Raw genomic sequence first — 9,004 nt, forward strand, 5'->3', positions numbered from 1 at the left:
ATGTATGACAATAATATATTATTCTATTCTAACTTATTTATAATAATGTATAAATAATATAACATTTATAATAATATATAATAATAATATATTATATTATTATTTATAATCATAATATATAACAATAATATATTATTAATTGATTGATTAAGTAATTAATTAATTTATAGCCTGCCTCTCCCTGACAGGATCGAGGCGGGTAATAACTATAAAATATCACAATGACATTAATTAAACATAATTCCCTAACCCCCATTTTTAGAAACAAACAAAACATCATAAAATGCTATCAATTTGCTAAAAATCAATCTAAAATTAATCCACAACAACAACCACAACAACCTCTTACTCCTGCAGAAAACCCATTTTTCCAAAAGAGCTTGGCATACTTGTTGTGTATCCCATTGTGTGAAGAAAAGGGCAGGATATATTATTTATTATTATTATTATTATTATTATTATTAAGCTTTATTTATAAAGCACTGTACATTTACACACAATCAGTTAAAATAGATCAAAATGAACCTGGCTATAGCATACATTTAGGGTTGCCATAATGGAGGACCTCGAAAACGGGACAAATGTAGGACAAGGTTTGAAAATGTAGGACATTTTTTAAAAATTTCCTGGCTAGGAAATTAAAAAAAAAAAGTCCTAGATTTTTAAACCTTGTCCTCCTCCTCCTCCTCCTCCCGGCGTGGGAGGGAGCCTAGGCCGGCTCCCAGGCCGAGAAGGGCGGGGGGAAGCCTGGCATCGCGGCGATCGCCGCGGTGCCAGGCTTCCTCCTCCTCCTCCCGGCCTGAAAAGAAGCCTAGGCCGGCTCCCAGGCCGGGAAAGAGGCGGAGGCTGCTCCTCATCGCGGCGATCGCCGCAAGGGGAAGCAGCCTGCTCCTCCTCCCGGCCTGGGAGGAAGCCTCAGCAGGCTCCCAGGCCGGGAAAGAGGCAGGGGCCGCTCCTCATCGTGGCAATTGCCGCAGTGGGAAGCGGCCTCCTCCTCCTCCCTGGCCTTGCGGAGGCCTTGGAGGACCCCGCGGCCGGAGGTCCGACTGCGGAGCCGCCTCGAAGGCCTCGCTGGGGCCCGGGAGGGAGCGTCTCCGCGGCTGGAGCTCCAACCGCGGAGAGCCTTCCCAGGCCTCAGCAAGGCCTTGGAGCCGCCGCGGGGGCTGAGGTGGCCGTGGTGGGCGGGGCCGTCCCGGTTTGGGCGCCAAACCGGACCGGGACCGGGTTGGCCCCTCCCAAACCGGGATTGTCCCGCCCCCCGGCGGGATATGGCAACCCTACATACATTCTACAAAAAGAATTAAACATAATACATATTAATACTTCTTAACATTCAAACAATAAAATAAAGCAGACAGCAAATTAAAATAACATTGGATATAATGCCTGGGAACGCTTCCCTGAACAATAGCATGAATTCAGATGAAGGTTAAGCCAAACAAAGGCTGCATCCGCACAACAGAAATAATCCAGTTTGGCACCACTTTAACCCTCATGGCTCTATTACATGGAATTCTGGGAATTGCAGTTTGTTGTGGCACCAGAGTTCTCTGACAGAGAAGGCTAAATATCTCACGAAACTACAATTCCCAGAATTCCATGGCGTTGAGCCATGTCACAGTTAAAGTGGTGTCAAAATGGATTACTTATGCAGTGTGGATGTAGCCTGTGTATAGGATGGCATGCTGATACAATCCTTACACTTCTGTAAGCAAAACCTGTTGAATTAAGCCGGGTTTAGTTCTGAAGAGGTGTGCATGAGGTGGCGCTAATATGGGATGACACCACATTTTAGATAAGTTAACATCTGCAATTTCTGCATTGAACAGCTGGGAAAAGTATGAAAAAAAAGACCATCAAATCTTTTTTTGGTGGGGCTGGAGCAGCTCCCCTTGGAGAAAAGGTCACATTTGTGTGTTGTGTGCCTTCAAGTTGTTAATGGGGAGCAGACAAATTCAAAGACGAAAAGGCTAGAATTGATCATGATGGCTACATATTGCTGCCACTATTTGAATATGTCTCTATGTATCAGTTGCTGGAGAACCAAGACAATGGTTGTGGTCATTCTCATCCTTGTTTCTGGGTTTCTCATAGGCATCTATTTGGCTATTTGGAACGGAATAGTCAACAAGAAACACATTGGGTTTAATATTAAGTATGTGTTGAGGAAGGGTTGATGTTTTCAAGGGACTGTGCTGTGCTACTCTTCACCATCCCCTATTTCTATATAGGGAGGACAGGGAGAAAGGACCTGTCACAGTAAGCCTACTAAGTGCTTGTTTATCGCTTCTGTTTAAATAATACTTTCAGTTTCTTCCTAATATGAGTGAGTTATTGCTGCTGATTAAATGAGAGAAATGAGTTATTTTTGTAGATTCCAAATCTGTCTGTGCAACTGATAGCACTGGGCAAGTAAACATCCGGTTTTGTCTCTTATTTCTGTTCCAGATCACACAATGTACTAAATTTGATATTCATAGCTATATGCATGGATTCACATACATTTTGTATTTACAGTGGACCCTTGTTATACGCTGGAGTTTGGTTCCAAGATCCCCCGTGTATAACAAAATCCGTGTATACTCAAGTCCCATTAAATATAATGACATAGCAAAATGGTGTCCCTTATAAAAAATGGAAAATCAAGGTAAATTTATACTTTTTTGGAACATTTTCAAACCGTGTATGCTTGAATCCGTGTATAAAAAATCCGTGTATAAGAAGGGCCGACTGTACTTGGAAGCAGAATTGTAAGTGCAGCTTACTTTAAGTATATGTAGCATTGACACTTGAACATGCATCAATTGACATGTATAGTGTATATTCACACAAACTGATGCATGTAACTCTGCAACATGCTTATTCCCACCAGCAGGTTGGATGTCTTCCACTAGCAACCATTGCCAGCGATCTTATGAGTAGAGCTGCTGTGTCTGGTGTGGATAGAATGAGTACTGCTTGGCAAGGGAAACCATTTTTCCATGGCATTTTAGGGTGGAATGGGCAAAACAAAATAAAAAACGGGGGGAACATCTTAACCACCCTCTGTGTTGCAACTTAAGTCCAACTGTAGGATTTTTGTACAAAGAATAAAGTAACACAGAGACAATTATAGTGGTGTGGATATACACATGTTAAACTGTGACTGGTGTTGGAGAGGATTAGATAGGCAAATTCAGTCTGGGTAACACATGATTGCTTGGCAAAAAGCGGCATAAAAATAATAAAAAACATTATTATTTTATTATGCCAGACACCAACTCAGATGACTTTAAAAAGTGGGCTGATAAATTAATGGAGGATAAGGCTACCAGGGGCTACTATCTATATGTATATGGATCCCAGCCAGTGTGCCTCTGAATACCAATTGCTGGGGAACAAGAATATATTATCATTCTCATGTTCTGTTTGTGAGCTTCCATAGTTATCTAGTTCTCTAAAGTAGGCAGTAGGATGCTGAACTGGACAGTTCTCTGGTCTGATCCAGCAAGTCTCTTCTTAGGGACTTTGTCCAGGCTTGTCCTCTGCTAAACAACAACAGGACCGAGGAAACATGATGAGCAAGTCTGTGAGGAATTTAGTCACTTGTGAAAAGTTTATCCAGACAGCCCTGTTAAACCTAAAACTCAAAGTCCAAGGGGTGGCATTTAAGTAATGGAATCTGTGTGCGTTTCCCCATTTATCTCCAGAGTTATTAAGGGCTGGAATGTTCCTTGACCTACAGGTGACAGAGCATGATCTTTCAATGCAACCTTTGCTCCAATCTAAACAAAAAATTCCTAGACAATACAGGTTAAAAAAAATTAGCTTTTGCAGACAACAGTCTATCAGATGTGTGATAACAGCTCAAATGCAATTATTAGTCCTGAATAAATCTATGGCGGGGTACAGACCGCCGCTTTGCGGTCTGCCGCCGCCGCCAGTAGGTCCGCGGGGGAGCCGGAGCCTTCAGACGGTCCGACTCCCGCGCGGACCGAAAAAGAAGCTCCAAAATGGAGCTTCTTTTACCGTCGCGTTTGCGACGTAGCGAGGCGCCAGGGGCGCGCTCGCTACGTCACAAGCGGCGCGACGCGTACGGACGCTCAGCGTCCGATACGCAAAGATGGCGGCGCCCATGTGGAAGGGGCGCCGCCATCTTGTACGTATAGGATACGTACTAGGGTTAGGGGGGTGCGGAAGCACCGCCCCTTCCTAACCCTAGTACGTATTCTATACGTACTAAATGGCGGTATGTATCCCGCCTATGGAACCTAAATAGGGGCAGACTAAGCAAGTTCTCACTGATTTAATAAATCTTCTCTAAGTGAGACTAACAATTGGATTTAACACCATGGGTTATTAGCATGGGTGTTGCCCCATCAAAGTGATTCAACTAAATAAATGTATATAATAAATGTGTATGTGATCATCATTTCAAAATACTGATCAGGTACGGAAAAACTAGAGGACTAGCAGTTCAAGAAAGAGAAACTACCATTTGATGTTAGAAAGTTGTCTTGAATATTTTATTTCTGTGTTATATCAATGTTTTTTAGACCAAACAGCCTCAAAAACTAAAGTAAACGTATTCCTAACTCTCAGTGGAAATGCAGCTTTGACATTATCAAAATCATTACTTAATTAAACTAAGAAAGTTGCACACTTGAATTTGTTTAACTTGTAAATTCATGAAGGCTTGCATCTTTCATTACCAGCTTAATTAAATCTGCAAGCCTGTTTCCTTGGAATATCACTGCATTCAATGGGACATACTTTTGAATACATGTATACAGGCCTATCATATAGTCAAATAAAAGAGAAAGAACATACTAAAACCCAGCCTGTAAACGCTGCTGATATTGAATAAATGCTGGAATTAGGGGGGGGGGAGGGAAGGTGTTATTTAAATTGATTTATATCTGGATATTATATGCATAAGCAATACAGCAAACAAATGAGGAAGCATAATAAAGAAAAAAATAAAACAATTATTTAAAGTCTGTTTATGACTAATTTCCTTTTCTTGACTGAAATCAGATGATGTTGACTTGCACCCTTCTGTTTTTAATTTCTTGATTACCAAATATCATGATGTCATCAATAAATTATACTATTAACTTCTAGTGGTCAAGAGCACACTCTCCAATAACTAATTAGGTAATCTATTGAAGAAAACATTTCTGTAATTTTTATAGTGTATATTCTGAGGAGTGTGAATGTTTATAATCCATTCCAGAATAAGCTTCTTTTCTGTCATTAAGTGCACTTTCACCTTTACCATCTTTCTTCTTTGATCTCTAATTATCCTTCAGCATTTTCTCTCTCCTCTAGGCATTTTAACTGCTAAATCATAAACCTGTTTCACTTGTTCAGCTGTACTCATTCTGTCCTATGCCACCTTTAATGTATGAGAACAAAGACCCTGCCTAGAACAAAGAGAAAGTACCTAGTTCCCTTAGACTAGGATTGGGCAACAGTTAGTTTTAACTCTACTTCTTCCAGACAACTAGACCTGTCTGAACATGCCTGAACTTGTTGTTTGTTGCTGGGTGTCTAAGTTTCTGACTCATGGTGACCCTAAAGTGACCCTATTACAGGGTTTTCTTGGCATGTTTCTTCAGAGGGGGGTTGTCATTGCCATCCTTTGAGGCTGAGACTGTGACTTGCCCAAGGTCACTCCGCAGGTTTACATGGTCAAGCTGGGATTTGAACCCTGGTCTCCAGAGTCATAGTTCAGTGCTCAAACCATTACCCCATGCATGCCTGAACAGAGAGCCTAATTACAATTTAGGATAACAGGGTGGGTTTGATCACCTTAAGATATTTTAAAAATTGATCATTGGCAAATTGACTGGCTTTAGTCAGCACTTAAGTGCAACAGATTAATTGCTAATTGCTGATTTTTGTCAGAATTTCAGATGAGCAGAGAAGAGGTTTTATTATGAGAGTAATTGCCGTGGCTTATTCAGTTTCCCCCATAGCATACTGCTGTACCTATGGAGATTCTCCAATCCCTCTGCCCAGGATTACATTAAAAGCTCTTCAAAATGTGAATCACATGACTAATATAATATGGGCTTTAGTTCATACATAAGCATGTAAGTGACCGCTCATGTATACACATGCAAGTGCAGACTGGGCCTGTCACTAGCTTGTCTTCTTTCCTCTGGAGTATAAATTCCCAATATATGTGCAGGAAAATGCAATAGTATGCTGTGAAAAAAACAAATGAACCAGTATTATATGCCTCACTGCATAATTAGGCAAAAAAACTTACTTCTGACAATAGTTTCTCTGGCCCCATCCTCAGTTAGATCAAGTCAGCATATTCAGGTTTCCCATCTAGAGTTAGTTCTCCCTTCTACTCTGTAGGGCTCAGGTGGAGAACTTTTAACTCTCCAGATTTTTAGCTATCTCATCCATTATTCATCGCCAACGTATCTAAGAGTCTGCACGAGTTCTAGTCCAAAATATCTGGAGGATCAAAGGTTCCCAACTCCTCCTCCAGGGCACAGCTATATTCGTAGCAACCCATGGAGGGGGACCCTGGCCCATAGGATTTTTGACTAGGGCTGAACCAGCAGGGTAAGCTACATCTCAGATTTCTTAAGAGGTCTTTGTTTCTAATAAACTAATTTGACTGATATAGCACTGATATCTTGTGGAAGCAAATAAGACACAAACCAGGCAATGAACTTTAAAAACTGGGGTAAAGCGGTAGTTATCATAAGCACAATTTTGCTGGTATCATTGATATGTATTACCACCCTCTATCCACTCCAAATTTTGCTGTGTTGCAATTTCTGTATTGAAGTGTTGTTAACATTTTATTCCCACTGATATTAATCCGTTTGTTCTTAGTGCCTTCTGATGTTAATAGAAGGGTAATCACAGCTGTTAGAATTAAAATAATAGTTACAGTATTGATACTGGCTGTTGGAAAGCAATAACCTTCAGACTAGTTCAGATGTTGCCACCATCAATCCTGGTGTATAGCTCCCTGGATGTCAATGGAACTGTTCCTGAATTGAAATTAATGCAGACCTAATTTGTGCAGGAACAGCATGCAGAGCATAATATTTCAGTGAATGTAGTCTAGATAAAGAAAAAGAAATAGAATTGCACATAAAGGCATCTCCACTGCATTGGGTTCACTTCCTACTTAGGTGGTTATATTCTACACTCTACAACAGGGGTGCAAATTGTGCAGCCCTCCAGACGTTATTTGTAACTCCAAGGGTTCCTCACCGGCTGAGGAGCTGAATTCTAGCAAACTCTGGAGGTCTGTTTAATTCCTGTCTCTACACTACAAATGCACTGAAAGCATACCAAAGTAATGTGCTGCCTTTGGTTTAGAAATGTTTGCACAGGGAACTGAAGTATCTGAGATTAACCACTGCAGACTTTTGAATCCAAGTAATTTATAATAAAAACAGCAGTTTTTAAGCTGTTAATACAGATGAAGGAACAGCAATGATGGGTAAAGATAATATTTACAAGATACAGAGATCAGACATTTTTATTATTTTAAATATGGGGTGAAGGTCATTGAACATAATTGCCAGGATCATGTTGTTAAGTTATGTTGGCATAACCCTTGGCTGATGCAAAGGAAAATGATGCCAAAGAACTTAGAAAATTCTGGCAGGCGTAACTCATTCTAAAGGATGGATGGTTGAGAGAGTACAAGGGATCCATGCTACTTTTTGGTGCACACAGGATGGATTAAGCTCTCGTCTTTTACCACTGTATTCATAGAAAGGGATGGCTCCACATATATACTTACCTTGACCCATGGATAAGTCAACTCAGGTTTTTTGGGTCAATTTTCTGACTAAAATATCTAAGCCTGAGGGCAGGGAACTGTCCAATTAAAAAGATTGTATGTACAGCACTGTGTAAATTTACAGCGCTTTATAAATAAAGGTTAATAATAATAACGTATTGATAACCAGGAGAGTAAATTATTGGAGGAAATATTACATACCAAGGAACAGAAAGACAATACCAGAAGTGATGGAACCTTGACTGTCCTGCAAAGTCAGTCAGAAACACTCTTTACCTAACAGATCTTGTGTATATTAACAGTGCTATGTAAATTTTTAATAATATTAAAGAGTAGTTACACTTTAGCTTGAAAACATTCCCCCCAGCTATGGTAAATTCCAAACAATCCACAACATAGTAGTTTCCTTCCACAAAATCTGCAACTAAAGAGGTCAGGTGAATAGCCTGAGCAAACAGCAAAGGAGAGCTAACATTATTTCTATTCCAGAAAAACAATAAATAGGAATCCCCACTTAAACTTCATAAACTCCCGCAGGAGTTTTGGCGTCTCTGGAGCCACAAAAGGCTAAATTGTAGCAAGGAATATGAACAGTACTCTTTCTTTTAACTGTGTTTTCTGATTCAGAAGCATTTTGCACTGGGTGGTGAGGCATGAAGGAATGTTGGTTGTCTCTTCTTTTTATGAAAGAGGCCTGTCTATCTAGAAGACAGAGGTTTCATTCAATAGGAGTCCACAGTGGTTCTCTACAACTTATGAGAACTGAACAACTACAGCAGAGTGTTGAACAGGATTGAGATGTATGGGAATTTTGATAAAGTTTAGGAAGATAAATGAATAATGTCCTTTTCAAGTTTATTGAAATCTTAATTTGTCCAATTACTAGTGATAGATTCTGCAAAAAATTAGGGCCTTTAGCCATATTCTTTCAATGCATTTTAATAAATAATAATAATAATAATAATAATAATAATAATAATAATAATAATAATATATTTATTTATAGCCCGCCTTTCCGTAGATCAAGGCGGGTTACAACAATATCAGTTACAGGATAAATTTTGATGCAATTAATATCCCCTCCTCTCCTGAATTCTTTTTCTTAGATTTTCCCCTCTTGTAATGCACTCTTTAATGGAAAACAACAAGAACCCTAAAATGATGGAAAGGCCATTAAGTTCAATACCCATTCCTCACATAGAGCTAAGATAACAGGTTATTGGCAATGGAGTATCACTA

This window comes from Sceloporus occidentalis, unplaced genomic scaffold (assembly GCF_023333645.1).
Source record: "Sceloporus occidentalis isolate IW3139 unplaced genomic scaffold, rSceOcc1.0.p SCAF_5, whole genome shotgun sequence".
In the NCBI taxonomy this organism is placed as follows: domain Eukaryota; kingdom Metazoa; phylum Chordata; class Lepidosauria; order Squamata; family Phrynosomatidae; genus Sceloporus; species Sceloporus occidentalis.